Source organism: Pteropus medius, unplaced genomic scaffold (genome assembly GCF_902729225.1).
Source record: "Pteropus medius unplaced genomic scaffold, Ma_sr-lr_union100, whole genome shotgun sequence".
NCBI lineage: Eukaryota > Metazoa > Chordata > Mammalia > Chiroptera > Pteropodidae > Pteropus > Pteropus medius.
Window position 1 is genome coordinate 20,024,774 of NW_024351730.1, and position 14,944 is coordinate 20,039,717.

Genomic DNA, 14,944 nt, shown 5'->3' on the forward strand with positions numbered 1-14,944 from the left:
CAAGTCCAAAGACCCAGAACTTGAATTTAAAAAATAAAGCAGGTAAATTTATAGCTTTTAAACTTTATTTCATTACTTAGTCTTAAGAATAGTAAAAACATTGTGGATAGTAGATAAAATCATAAAGATAGTATTGATTTTTCATACATAGACTTTGAAAATCTTTAAATATTCTATTACAAACCACTAATATTAGTAAATAAGGAAATATTACACAGAGAGTTTTCTTTTATAAATGTTTGAAGAGATTTCTTTCTTTAAATTTAAGCGCCAGTTAAAGGAGTTGGATAGAGCAGGTATTTCTTAGATCTCTGAATGAAACTGCAGTGCAGACCCTCTCATTTTCTTTTCATAATCTTCTTCAAATCTCTCATACTGGGCTACAGTGAAATGATTCTTCCAGTTTTTTAAAATACCTGAAAAGAAAGATAAAATGGTAAATTTGAGTCTACTATAAATTTCCTTCTAAAATTAGTTTTTATTTGAATCATCATTGTTATATTTTAAGCCTTTAACTTTAGAAAATCTACTCTATAACTTCATTCCTTACCCCTATTACCATTCCCAGACTCCTAGATCTTCTTAGTTTTTCAAAAATTTTCATTTGTATATAAAGAAATAATTTTTTAAGTAGCTTCAAGAAATGTCACAGGGGAAAAATCCAATGTCTCAAAATATTTACTCTTTGGTTTTAAAAGCTTTGTTAACAAAGGAAACAGAATTTTTCTGTCCTTTTAAAACTATATTTTCCAATACCAAATGATAATTTATGAAAAATGTTCTATGATCAAGTAAGATTTGGAAATTACTGGGTTAAATGTAATTAAATATATGTCTTAATTATAAGATTAATCAATCTTCAAAATACTAACCATATTTAATATCTTGAAAGAAGGATACAAGACACAGCATTTGCAATGCATATGTGATAAAAATGCCATTTTTATAGAACATCTCACAGGGTAACTTAGAAGGCACATCTGGAAGCTCAATCTTCAAGGAAAAAAGAGAAGAAAACATGCCAAAATAATTGTCAATCTGGCCCAGGAGTTTTTAACTTTGGCATTTTATTTTATTTATATCTCCACTGTTGACATTTGAAGCCAGACAATTGTTTGCTGGCAGGCGATGGAGGGGTTGCATCCTTGGCCTTTACATATTAGATACCAGAGCATACTCCTATCGTGACTGTCAAAAATGTCTCTGGATGTTGCCAAATGTTTTCTGGGAGGTGAAATTATAACTGGATGAGATCCAGATGTGCCAAGAAAGACTTATCAATGGCATACTTCCAAGCTTTCTTTAAAAGAATCCTCTAGAATACACAAAAATACATTATAATTAAAATTACCATCAATAGTTTCTTTACAGGCTCTTAACAAAACATTTATTTCTCTAGAATCGTCTCAGATTGTATTTCACTCTCTCCTTCACTGTAAGATTTTACATCTCTGCCAATTGTCATGTGCTATGTGATTCCTCCTAGCCTCATTAACTTTGGGCTTAGATTTTTGATATGTATTGGCCAATGGAATTTGAAGAAAATATCTCATTAGAAGACTTACATGTTAGGCTTACAACAATGATAGAGTTTCTTTGTACAAATTATTTCCTCTAATGTTTTTTTGTTTTCCTAAATTTTTCTCTACCAGCATACTCAATTTTTTTCATTTCTTATAATATTGCTCTTATTTACCCACCTACACTCACCATAATGTGACTAGCAAACTGTACAGAAACTATTATATGATATTCTCACTCTTTCTCATGAAGGGAGACACAGAATGATCTATTTCTATTTTTTGTTGAGTAGTATACTTTGCATTAGGATTCTGCTTCATCACATCAAAAGAGCAATGATGGAAGATTTTATTCAGTTTCTTCTGACAGGTCTTTACCTAGAAATTTTAACAACATCTGAATTTCACACTTTGGATCATAAATAAACTATAAAGAAAAGGAATTAGTTCAGGTAGATATAGTCATGAAGTAAGCAATATATTTAATAAAGTTCTACATATGTCAGTGTAGTGAAGGAAATTATTGCACTTTTAATTTCCTTTCCCAAATACTTGTCCTACTCTTGGTTATATCAGGTAACCATCTGCTAGAAGAAAGATTAAAATTTGTTTCAAAAATAGAATTAATAATAAATGGTAATAAAGCAAACTACTATTATCATAAGGTATAATTTTCAAATCCCTTAGTCTGTTTCTCTTTTTTTTTGGCATGTCTAACATCAAGAACAGATTACCTACTAAACATTTTTAGAAAGAATTAATATCAATCTTTCTCAAAGTCTTCAAAAATGTAGGAGGTAACACTATTAAATTCATTTTACAAGGCCAGCATTACCTTGATACCAAAGCCAGACAAGGGCAGTACAAAGAAAGAAAATTATAGACTAATACTCTTAATGAACATTGATGAGAAATACTAACAAGCAAAATTCAACAGTACTTTAAAAGGATCATACACCATGATCAGATGTGATTTATTCCAGCAATGCAGGATGGATCAAAATCTGTAAATTGAAGTAATACACCATATTAACAAAATGAAGAAGAAAAATCATATGATCATTTCAATAGATGAAGAAAAAGCATTTAACAAAACTCAACATCCATCTATGATAAAAGCTCTCAACAAAGTAGGTATAGAGGGAACATGCCTCAAAACAATAAAGATCATATGTGACAGGACTACAGTTTAACAAACTCGATGATGAAAAGCTGAAAGTGTTACCGCTAAGATCAGGAAACACTCAACTATAGTTAGTAATACCTGTATTGGATATTTGAAAATTGTTAAGAGAATAGATCTTAAAACTTCTCATCACAAGGAAAAAATTTGTAATTATGTGTGATGATGGATGTCAGCTACACTTATTCTGGTGATTGTTTCACAATATATACATATATTAAATCATTATGTTGTATACCTGAAACTAATATTATGTTATACATCAATTAAAAAAAGAATAGGTTATACCTAACTCAGAAAGTTCTTACAATGTAAAGATCACCTTGAAGAGATGGTTGGTAGAGGACTCAAAAGAAAAAAAAAAGAGAGCTGTAGACAAAGATCCTATTATCTTATGATACATATATCAATATGAGCAGAATATTGACAGAGATATAAACATTAAAGGCATTTCTGGTGACACCTCAGTGGAAATGAGGAACATGTTATTAGAAACTGGAGGAAAGGTTATTTTTGTTATAAAATATCAAAGAACTTGACAAAATTATGTTCTAGTGTTTTGGTGGAAAGTAGAACTTATAAATAATAAACTTGAATATTTAGCTGGGGAGATTTCTAAGCAAAGTGTTGAAGGCATGGCCTGGTTTCTCCTTGCTGCTTATTGTAAATATAAGACAAGAGAGATACATTGAAGAAGAAATTATTAAGTAAAAAGAAGCCAGGACCTGAACATTTAAAAAATTCTCAGTGTATTCATATTGAAAGAAGGAAAGAAAGAAAGAAAGAAAGAAAGAAAGAGAGAGAAAGAGAGAGAGAGAGAGAGAGAGAGAGATATATGTTGGAAAATATATTGTTATGAGAGGAGAAGAGGAAGGAATGGTGTTTAAGTTTTTTTGTTATATAAAATATGTTGGAGTGATGCAGGTGAGAATGAGATGAGCAGAAGAGAGCATATTTGTTGTTGTTATATATATGTTGAAAGGAAATATATATACAGAAAGAGATATAAGAGAGAAAGAGATATATTGTTATTGTTGTTGTTGTTGTTGTTGTTATGTTGTTGTTGTTGTTTGTTGTTGTTGTTTGTTGTTGTTGTTGTTGTTGTTTTTTTTATTGTTGTTTGTTGTTAAATATTATGTTATATATATTATATTGTTATTAGAAAAGACATCATGAGTGAGAAAACATATATTGTTGTAATGAAATGAAATGAAGGAAATAGAAATGAAGAAATAGTTTTAGCCGAAATAGCCGGTAATGAATGAATAAAGAAGAAATGAATGAAGAAGCGAAAAGAAAGAATGAGAAATGAAATTGAGGACGTGACGGGAGGGAGGAAGAAGAGAGGAGAGAGACATGGTTGTTTGGTTGTTGTTGAAAAAAGAGAGAAAGAAAAAAGAAAAAATATGCCTAGAAAAAACACCAAGGGTGTGTCTGGACAACATTTATGAAAAAGATTAGGTGTGTAACTGTGGATCCAATCCATCATCTCAGCATCTCAGTCAGTTTGGACTGAAGGGGATAAATGGCTGGAGGAAATGCAAGAAGATTGTCAGAATTCTGAGGTTCTACCAGCAAGAAATGGCCCAAAAGAGGTATCTGGTTTCAAACATGCTTTGTCCTTTAAGGAAAAGGACATTAGATCTTGAAGAGGTTCAGAGGTTGGCAGGGCTGCCACTGCCTGCACGGACCCAGAGAACATGGATCTGGGGTCACGGCCATGCCAGTGGGCCCAGAGGACAGAGCATCCAGCCAAAGACAACTATTCTCAAGCCTTAAAATCTAATGGAATCTGCCCTGCTGGGTTTCAGGCTTTTTTCTTTCAGATTTCTCTTTTTCATAAGGGAATGTCTATCCTATGCCTGTCCCACCCTTATATTTTGGAAGGAGATTATCTGGTTTCACAGGATCACAGATGAAGAGGAATTTTGTCTCAGGATAAATCATACTTTAACTCTCATCTATATCTGATTCACATGATATTCAGATGAGATTTTAGATTCAGAATTGATGCTGAAATATTTTAAGACTTTAGGGGCTGTTGAGATGGAATGAATGTATTTTGCATGTTGAAGACATGAATTTTGGGAGGTACAGAAAGCAGAGTGTTATAGCTAAATTGTGTCCACCCTGAAATCCATGTGTTAAAGTCCTAAGATCAGAATGCAACCATATTTGAAGATAGTGTCTTTAAAGAGATAATTAAGTTAAAATGAGATCATTAAGATAGGTCCATGGGTGTTCAGAATGAATATCCCCAAGATGTGCCACTCAGGCATGAAGAGTATTCAAGCTCAAAACAATCAAAGCTCAAGAAGAAATTTTGGTCTTCCTCTTTACTGCTAAAAATACTTAAGACAATGGACCTGTTCAAGGAAGAGAGATAGTGTAGATAACTACGGTTTAATCTGAATTAGGTATGGTAGACAGGAAGGAACCTAACAAAGCCCATTCATCCAAGTCCTCCCTCTGTCCCATTGTTTCAAGATGGCCTATAAACATTTATTTACTAAACATTAACTCTTTTCATCCCTTTGAACATTTGCCTTACTTCCTTTTTCCACCTTCTTGATTCAGAATGACATATATACCTCATTTTGCCTTACTGCCTTTGGAATTTTCATTCTTATGTGAATCCCTCCATGTGCACATGTAAAAAGTTGATTTTCTCTTGTTAATCTGCCTTATGTCATTTTAATAATTCTACCAGCCAGAGTTAAGAGAAAAAGGGGTTAGTTTTCCTACTCCAAACAGGTCCTAATCCAATATGATTGGTTTTATAAGAAGTAATTACAACCCAGACATTCACAGAGAGAAGACCATGTGAAAACAGAGAGAAGATGGCCATCTACAAGCCAAGGAAAAAGGCCTCAGAAGAAATCGACCCTGAGGACACCTTGATCTTGGACTTTTAACTTCCAAAACTGTGAGAAAATAAATTTGTTGTTTAAGCCACTTAGTTTGTGGTACTTTGTTGTGGCAGCCTTAATAAATGAATACAACTTCCAATAAACAAAACTAAAACTACAAGAGCAAGATGACAGATAGCAATGCAGACAATGAGTGGTACAGAAGTTCCTAGGAGAGAGAAAGAGGGAGAGAAAACAATAGGGATGTTGAGGTTAGAAAGGGCCGTGGAGGAAGTAAGTTCTGAGAAGAGTTAGGTTTTGATAACAATGAGTAGACATTGTATGGACAGAGAGTAAGTGACAGGAGTAAAAATTTGTAAGATACTATTAAGATGTATTTGTCTTGAAAAGAGACTTTTTATAGGGGAGTGTTTATATGAGAATTTTAAATACTGTTACTACTATAGGTATGAGTATGTTTCCCTGAAAGAGAAGATGCACAGATAGAGAAATAGAGCCTTGAGAATAAAATCTTCATTCAAGAATTTTCAGTTAATGGAATAAAAATGAAGAAATGGTAGAGAAAAGAGAGTATAAGAAATATGTATAAAATCAAACAATATAATGACATAGAGAGCATGAGAAGAAAGAACCTAGTAGTAGTCACCAAGTACTAATGAAACAATGGGACCAAGGGCTGAAAAATCTGTGTGTCACATAATCCCCAAAAGTCCTTAAAGTAAGAGATGACTATGTATTCTGCTTCTCCTATTGTCTTCTCAATGCATTAGTAGAGTGCTGGGTGCATACTAGGTTTATTATAAATATAGAATTTATATCCAGACTTTATACTCCTTGCAAAAAAAGACTTTTCGTTATGGAACTCCATGATTAAAATAAGAGTTGTACTCACCCTTCTCTGTCATGAATTTATCCAGGAACTCTTCCCAGGTACCAGGGTCCGGGTGCATTTTTACCATTTAGTAGAAAAAATAGTAAGAAACAGCCACATCTTTAGCATTCCATGTCACATAAACCATCTGTGGGGAGATATTGGAAATCAAAATTTGTTTCTATTTTTTAATAGTTTGTGAACTTTTGCTTGCCTTGACAGAATGCTTATTTTCTTTCTTATTTCCTAATCTAGGTGTTTATATCTATATCCTGACATAGGATATTCAGAACTATATATTATTTTAACACAAAAACTTCTCATCTCTCACACCCTTGTGTTCTCTTTAGCCTTTGAAAAGAACATCTTTTGAAACATGGAAAAGCAAGTATAATAAAAATTACAGTAAATATTAAATTAATAAAAATGAACACTATTCTCAAATTTAAATGCTTTTCTGTATTAACACTTATTAAAACTAATAAAAAGAAACAGCACTTTTTAAAGCTGAAAAAATGTCTTATTTTTTATTGAAAATAAATTATTTATTATAAATAAATAAATTTATTAAAAATTATTATTTGGGTAAATTTAGTCAATAAAGATTGAACATTCTGTCTGTGATCATGACTATGTAACAATTATTGTGATTATAATGATTGATGTGAGAATAAAATTTATTTTATGTTAAAGCCTTCAAGTCTGCACAAAGGCAGAAATTTCGAACATATTTTCCAATAGAAATAACATTGTTATTCCTCATTGGTAATTAGGTCTTTAGTCAAGTCCACTGAAATCCATTAAGCTTACTTCTCCACTGAAGCACACCTAACAATACTGAAGTTCCAATCGCCCATGCAGTAAATACATTTCTAAGGCAAAATGCATTCAGGAAGAAATCTCCTTTTAAATAGAATCAGAGTTTCCTTTTTCCTTCCAACTGATGGGAAAGGGAAATGAGAACTTTTATATTCCTAAGTTACTGGTAATAGTTCTCACATACTGGGACAAGAATGGAGGGAGGAAAGGAATGACTATAAAGGGGTTTTTCAAAAGATTGATTAGAGTTCCAAGAATTGAGTCTCAACTCTTATTACTAATTACAAAAAAAGAAGTAATTGGTAATAATAGCATACCAATTACTTTTTATTTTAATACCGAGGCTATATAATAAACCAACTGTTTTCTTTTCCTTTTATCATCACCTCTAAATTCCTTAGTGTGGTCTGCTGCCACTTGCCTCAGTGTGGACAGAAGGCTATACTGAAGATATCTCCCAGTTCTCTTAATAGAAAGGCCATGTGTTTCTGGGGGCATCTATGAATTTTTATTTCTGGAATTAAGATGAAGCTTATTAATTAGACTTTGAATGAAAAAGGAAGTCACACACAAACACATGTACATAGACTTTTTGAATAACAAGTTTGAAAGTATAATCAATCAATTTTTCAAAAAGAAAACAACAGCTGTTTTGGTCATTCCATTAAAGGTGCTGTGGTAAAGGCATACTAACAAACATCTTTCTCAGATCTAGTGTTGGTGACTGCCTACCTTCCAGATTCATTTTTAACTATAGTGAGCCACTTGTAAAATTTGACACAATCTTGCTGTTTCACATGTTAGCCTATGTACATGTAATTTTCTCTCTGTAAAATGCCCTTGCGCATCTGAAAAAACTCCTATGCTTTTGTTAGGATGCTGATTTAATTTTTCTTTACCTATGAGATGTCGTCCCATGGAATCTTTTTACTTCATGTATAGCACTTATCTTACTAACATGTAATTATATATATATATATATATATATATATATATATATATAAAATTATATATATATATATTTCACATATATATTTTTCCTGCTACTTAGGGCAATGTTTTTTATTTCATATATTAGCACTTATCTTACTATTATGTAATTATTTTTCATATATGTATATTTTTCCCCCTGCTACTTGAGGTATTCTACAGGGTCATATGCTGTATAGGGCAGAGGTCCCTGACTATTTAAACTACTGCATAATATAGCATAGAAAAGTGATTGGCAAGCAGACAAAGCTTAAAGTATTTGTAGAATTTAAATATAATGACATGTTTTAGATGACAGATAATATCTTATTTGTATTCGCTTTTATAATGAAAATCATAATATCTGGTACATATATGGCAGAACTTCCAAAAATGTTACTGATTATATAATTGTTGAATGATTTTACTTATAAAAAACTAAAACAAAATTCCAAGGAGAAATAAAAAAATTATAGTCAGACTTCAATTCTTTCTCTTAATAACTGATAGAAAAATATGAAGAATGAGAAAGATGACACAGTACAGTCTACAAACATTAAAAGTATATTAAAGAACTAGCATGAACATCTTTATTATAAAAATTTGACAATTTAAATTAAACGAACCAATTTTTTGAAAGACATACATTACCAAAGAGCACACAAAGAAAAATATATAATCAGAATAATGCTATTTCTATTAAGTACATTGAATTTGCAGTAAAATTTCCTTTCATATAAAAAAGTTCCAGGCCTAAATAGCTTTAATGGTGAATTGTACAAAACATTTAAAAATGATATAATACCAGTTCCAATAAAACTTACAGAAAATTGAAAAAGAGTAAATACCTCTTAACTCTTCTTATGAAGTCAGCATTATGGTAATACCAAAGGGATTATACCCTAATGATGAATACAATTTAAAAAAAAAAAAAACTACAGACCAATATTTCTCATGATCAAAGATGTATTTTTTTTAAAATTAGTAAATTGAAACCTATAATATATAAGAGGTAATACATCATAACTAAATATAAGGTATGCAAGGTTATTTTAACATTCGAAAATCAATTGATGTAATTAATCATATTAACAGACTAAAATAATAGAATGTAATATGATAAGTCTTAAAAGACATAGAAAGAAACGATCCAAAATGCATTCCTGATGAAAATTCAACAAATTGAACTTCCTCAGCTGGATAAATGGTACATACAAAAAACATATAGGTAACATCATACTTAATAATGGTATACTCATGTACTTTACCTAAAGTCAATAGCAAGGTGAAGACTTCTACTCTTACTACTTCTTTTCAGTGTTATTTATAGTAAAGGTTATGTCCAGTTCAATAAATCAAGAAAAAGAAGTAAAAGCCATTCAAATTGGGGAAAAGGAATATTTTTTTCATTTACTGACAGCATGAGCATCTGTATAGAAAAATGAATGGGGTCTGCAAAAAAACAAAAAGGTACTAAATCTATTAAGTGAATTTAGCAAGGTGTTAGGATAAAAAAAATTATGTCCATATACTAGCAACGAACACTGAAAAACTAATGTGGGTGTGGTTGTGTATGTGTGTAGGCGTGTGTGAGGAGAGAGTGAGAGAGAATGTGAATTACTATTATATCAGAAATTAAAAAAAATATATCCACTTATAAACACTAAACAGATATTTAGATGTAAATGTGATAAATGAAACAATAAAGCCTATAACAGTAAACAGAAGAGAGATTATCTTCATGATTTTAGGGGTGACTTTTTTTTTAATGAATACAAAAGGCTATAACCATAAAGAAAAAAATGACATATTTACCAGCCTCAAAATTAATAACGTTAAAAGGTATTATTAAGAAATTGAAAAAGGAAAAAACAGAGTGAATTAAGATATAAAGAAATTGAATTATATAATTAAAGGACTTGTATTCAGAGTATATGGAGAATTTCTACTTTAGTAATAAAAAGAAAGAAGCCCCCATAGGAACAAAAGCAAAAGACTTGAATTGATACCTCAGAAAAGAAGATATCTAAGCTATGTAAAGTTTCTCCACCTAATTAGTCGTTAGGGAAATACAATGTAAAACCTTAATGAGATGTCACCAGACATCTAGGATGGCTAAAATTAAATATTTTTAACCAAATTGTGGGTTGAGGAGCATGTGGAGTAACTTTGACACTTACATACTGCTGGTCAAAAGTGTAAATTGGTGTATATGATTTGAAAAGATGTTTGAAAATATATATTAAAGGTGAACAAATTTACACCCTAAGATCAAGCAATTCCATCCCAAGATATCTAACCAAGAAAAAATTTTGCATATATATGTGTACAATGAAAGACTTGTATAAGAATGTGCATTACTGCACTATTTTAATTACTGACAACTAGCAACAACTCAACTGTCCACCAATAATAGTACCATGGATTATTAAGCTGTGAAATATTCACCTACACATCATGAAATGCCTTACATCAGTGGTTCTCAAACACTAGTATAAATCAAATTCTCCTGGAGGTTTAATTAAAACTCAGGTGGCTTGACCCTAACCCCATATTTTCTGGTTCAGTAGGTTCTGAATTGGGCCTGAGAATTTGCATCTTTAACGAGCTATTTTTGCTCATGGTACCACATTTTGTGATCCAGAAGGCTATATTAAATAAAACAGAAACAAAATAACAAACATGATAAGAATTGATCTCACAAACATTATGTTAAATGAAATAAGTTAACTTTATGATTATAGACCAAACGGGCAAACTAATTTATGGTGAAAACATTCAAGAGAGCGGTTATCTTTGGAAATAGGGATTCTTGCCTGAAAATAAGTGGGAGCAGAGCTTTTACACTGAATTCATGAAGAAGCAGTTCTGGGGTTATTTAGATATCTATTGTTTATAAGTAGACAGTGAGTAAAGTGATGGACAGGAAGACAGGCATTTTAGAGAACATAAAACCTGCGAGAATCTCAGGGATTGGGCATCGGTATAATTCCTTATCTACAACACTGGCTTCCATTGGTATTATTTTGATCCTTAGGATACAGGGACCACATTATTATTTTTGTGATGATTTATCAAGGTGTTGCAGTGTCTCTCCTTAATATCTGCATAATTAGTAAAAGAAATTATAACAAAAATAGAGATTTTTTTCTTTAAAATTTACTACCTTGCAGTTATTCTTCCAAAATGAAGAAGGGAGAAATTGAACAGGTAGGTGTGTTTTCACTAATCGAGAAGACTGCTTGTTTTTCAAATTTTCAATACCTAAAAGCACAAAAGTTAAACTACATTATAAATGTAGAATCATAAAGGTCAACTACCATATAATCTAAGACTTTGTAAACTTTAACCCCACTATATGGCTTGAAATGACCATATGGCTATATGACCTCATAAACTTCTAAAATCTACAATGAGATTTTAAAAATGATAAATTCTGATTAGTTAGGCTACTTTGTTGCCTATGAATAGTAGGGTTTATTATCTTTATAAGTGTCTGTAAAACCCTCAGATATTATACCTTATTGAGGCAGAAACAGCAGTAGGTCAATTGTCAAGGTATCCAAATTTTTTCTTCATCTATCTTCCTTTTTGTCTCATTTACAGTGTGATGAAATGGAACTAGAAGATTTCAAAATCCCTTTCCAACTTTTTTGTTTTGGGCATTTTAATATATTTAAATTTTTTTCAATTACCATTGACATACAATGTTATCTTAGTTTCAGGTGTACAACAAAGTGATTAGACACTTATATACCATCCAAAGTGATCACCCCGATAAGTCTAGTACTCTTTATGTCCCCATGAATATTATTTTAGCTGACAATTTGTACTTTTTGATCTTTTTCCAGCTTTCTTATATTAAAATTCTGAGATCAAATAAGCTGTGAGTTTTATAGCTAATTTAAGAAATTTTAATAATGTAAGACCATATAGTCCCCTAATTCTTTTCCTTGAGTCTGTGAACATATGCTAACTAGCGGTAGATATAATTCTAAATTGGCTCAAACCCTGAACTTTTGATAAATAATGATCACACAATGTTTAAATGTTAAAGACGTCTATCTGTCCTATTTAGAAAAAATATACTCATCTAAATTTCTTCTTATGTAGATATCATCTTTGGGTGGAAGAGGATTATGATACAGTTATTGGAATAACCAAATTTTTACTCATCTATTATAGGCACTTATGATTCAACTGTCCAAGCTCTGCTTGTATCTTTTTCCATCATGACACTTCCAGACACTAAAAAAGACAGGGGAATTTACTCCTGTGGTGAAAAGGACATTAACAGAAAATACCATTTGAGAGTTCAGAAATTATAAGTTCCATAAATGGCACTCTGTTGTATATTGGATTCTGTTTACATTTCTCCACATCCCATTGTTATAGATCAAATTTAACACTTTGCTGACTCAGGTTCCTGAAAAAAACAAAGAAAGGAACTCAAAACTTTTCTGCCAAAAAGTGTTGAGAGGGTCACAAGAAGTTGTGTAACATCAAAAACAAAAATTCACTCTTCATTTTCATATCCTTTTTCTCTTCTCTCTTTTGATCTGAAGTGAGTCTCTCGTAGGCAGCATATGTAAGGGTCTTGTGTTATTATTCATTCAGCTACCCTATCTTTTGATTGAAGCATTTAATTCTTTTTCATTTAAAGTAATTGTTGATAAATAAGTAATTATTGCCATTTTATTATTCATATTTTTGATACATATTTTTTTTTTCTTCTTCAAGTAGTCTTTCTAATACTTCTTACAATACTGGTTTGGTGTTGATGGTCTCTTTTAACTTTTTCTTCTCGGGGAAACTCTTTATCTGTCCTCAATTCTAAATAATAATGTTCTGTTCTTTTATTTGGGACATGTTTCTTTGTTTTCTCATTTTGACTGCCTCCTTGTGTTTCTATGTATTAGGTAGGACTACTACATCTCCTGTTTTTTATATCTACGAAGTGCTGTATGGTGCATTTATTTACTTTCTAGTAGAAGCCCTTTGCTGTCATGCAATGTTTTTTAAAGTTGGTGCATTAGAATTCTCCATATTCAGGGAGTTCTTCCCAGAACTTGTTACATATTCCTTTGATGTTATTTTAATATTTGTAATCTAAAAAAGATCAGTGATCTGTATACTTACTAAAAATGACTTTTCCTCACATCCTTTATGCAATCAGGCAGTAATATAAAAGAAAGTCAACTTTAGAGAGCTTAGTGATTAGAACAGTTGATTGATTATAGGCTCAAGTAAATTAATTGAACAAAAAAAAGAGAGATCCTCATCTCTCTGATATTTCTCTGTACATCTGTCACTGGATAAATTGGAAGACTCATTAAAAGATGTGGAGAAATAAAAGTTATCAATTCTTATAGAGTCATCTTAAATTCTCTTCTCTGAGACCATATACTGAAGTCAGCAGTTGTTTAACCTTATAATAATTTTTAAACATGTAATAAAATATTTAATAAAATATTAATGTTTTACAAAATATTTTTAAAATATTAAAATGAGCAAAATAATTAAACATTAAAATTATAGCAGGTATATATATATGCACACACATGTTCATATTCTAATGTAACCAAATCATTTATATATCAGTTTTAATTTTTATTTGAATATAAAAAGGGAAACAAGACAATACCTTTAATTTTCCTTCAGATAGAGCCTTCATTCAATTGTGGCACTTTCAGAATAGCAAGTGAGTTTGTTCAATTTGAGAGAAAACTATTCCAGCAATTGCTACAGTGTTCCCTTGACTGGTGATCTGCAGCTCAGTGAGCTTACACATATGGATCAATAACTAATCAGCAAGTACAGTTGACCTTTGAATAATACAGAGGTTAGGGCTGCCAACCCTAACTTTTGACTCTCAAAAATCTTAACTATATATAACCCCCCAGTATTCATAGGAAATTGGTTCTAAGACCCCACGAATTCCAAAATTTGTGGATGTTCTTGTCACTTATGTAAAATGATGCAAAACAATGAATACAGTCAGTCCTCTATACTCCCAAATTCCCATCTGGGGATTAAAAGTACTATTTTTTTGTCTGAGGTTGGTTGAATCTGAGGATGCGAAATCTGATGATATAGATGGTTAACTGTATATTGAAAAAAAAAGCGTAAATGAGAGGACCTGTGCAATTCAAACTTATGTTGTTCAAAAGACAACTGTACAAATAAATGAAAATATCTTACCAGATTTGGGGTAAGTGGTGACCAAAAGGTCATCTGGTTGGACTTCAAATGACTCCACCTGGGATCACTCCTCAGCAATGCTCCAGAAGAGAAGGACATCTTGAACATCCATTAACTCCCTTCTGAAGATATCCAGTTTGTCATCCATTTTTGAGATACTAGATTTTATACAAAGGAGAGCATGTTAAAATAAGTCTTTGTTTTAATATATATATTTATTTAATAAATTAATATATTTTCACTCTAGATCCAGCAGCATCAGATCATAGTACTGTGCATTATAAATCAGTGGAAGAAAAAGTATTATAAAAACAAATGAAGTCTTGCACAATTTATTTCACATGTGCTTTTTATATGTTAAATATCATCGATATTTCACATCTGTGTACTGAATTGTGTACAGCATTTCCTCAGGCAAAGATTTCTGAGGTATGTAATAAAGTCACTGGAATTTAGAGTCAGGAGAAAGTGTCTTAAAATCACAGCGCTGCCAATTCATTGCAGTAGGAAT

General features: G+C 31.3%; 1 pseudogene; it reads right to left on the reverse strand.

The window, feature by feature from the left end:
- Positions 1 to 208: 208 nt before the first annotated feature.
- On the reverse strand, positions 209 to 14,581 carry LOC120588162 (sulfotransferase 1 family member D1-like; annotated as a pseudogene).
- Between the last annotated feature and the right edge of the window lie 363 nt (positions 14,582 to 14,944).